This window comes from Austrofundulus limnaeus, unplaced genomic scaffold, assembly GCF_001266775.1.
Source record: "Austrofundulus limnaeus strain Quisiro unplaced genomic scaffold, Austrofundulus_limnaeus-1.0 Scaffold738, whole genome shotgun sequence".
Classification (NCBI taxonomy): domain Eukaryota; kingdom Metazoa; phylum Chordata; class Actinopteri; order Cyprinodontiformes; family Rivulidae; genus Austrofundulus; species Austrofundulus limnaeus.
Window position 1 is genome coordinate 29977 of NW_013953140.1, and position 873 is coordinate 30849.

Here is an 873-nt window from a genome sequence, read left to right on the forward strand (position 1 = left end):
AGCCAGAAGTTGAGCTCCAGATTGATTCAGAGTCAGTCCATAAGACCTGAACAGATGTTTTCATTTCCAAAACAGATCAAAGCTATCCGAGTACCCAGATCCCCAGTAAATAGTTCCAGGGTGGGTGAGGTCGCTTCCCGAAGGGTGGACGTGATGACTGGGGCAGCAGGAGAGGCCGCTACAGCTGTACTGAGAAGTCTGGAACTCGAATCTTGAACATTCTTGGTTGGTTCATTTCGCAGGATTAAAGCTTGTTGTTGTTAAACGTCCTGAACAGCAGAGTCGTGACTGCAGGATTTCCTGTTCGAATGTGGCAGTCTGCAACTACGCTGCTGAGTCAGTTTGCCCAAAGGGTTCTGTCATGTTTACGCCAAGACTCACAGGCAGCAACAGTCACGGACACAGGGAAAGCTTTATCAAATTTATTTTTGGAGGAGCAATTATTAGCAGGACTGGAACCCAGGAACTGGAAATGAAACTATGTCTGCAAGAGAGGATGAGTGATGAATATATTTTCTAAAACCGGACATGTATATACTGTAGGACTGGTGGGTCTTACTTAGTGTTGGATGTTGGTAATCCAGAGGCAGCAGTTGTGGCACGACCACTGATGTTTCCTTTTCCTCTCCAGTAAGCAGAGTTGTAAAGTAACTAAGTACAAATACTTTGTTACTGCACTTAAGTAGAATTTTTGTGTTTCTGTACTTTACTTGAGTAATTATTTTTCAGCATACTTTTTACTTTTACTTCTTACATTTTTAAAAGAGGCAAGAAATAGAAAGTCGTTACTTTTATTTAATTTTTTGCTTGTTTTCATTCCAGCTTATTATTATAAAAAATAAAAACTATCCATACAAACTGTGCCTCCTAGAT

The 873-nt window shown here is 40.8% G+C and overlaps 1 long non-coding RNA gene across 1 annotated transcript in view; it reads right to left on the reverse strand.

Annotated features, from left to right (window-relative positions):
• Positions 1-453: 453 nt before the first annotated feature.
• Positions 454-873, reverse strand: part of LOC106532259 (uncharacterized) — a 1617-nt gene continuing 1197 nt past the window's right edge. Inside the window, exon 3 of the long non-coding RNA XR_001312042.1 lies at positions 454-623. This is a non-coding gene — a long non-coding RNA (uncharacterized LOC106532259). The remainder of the gene's footprint in view (positions 624-873) is intronic.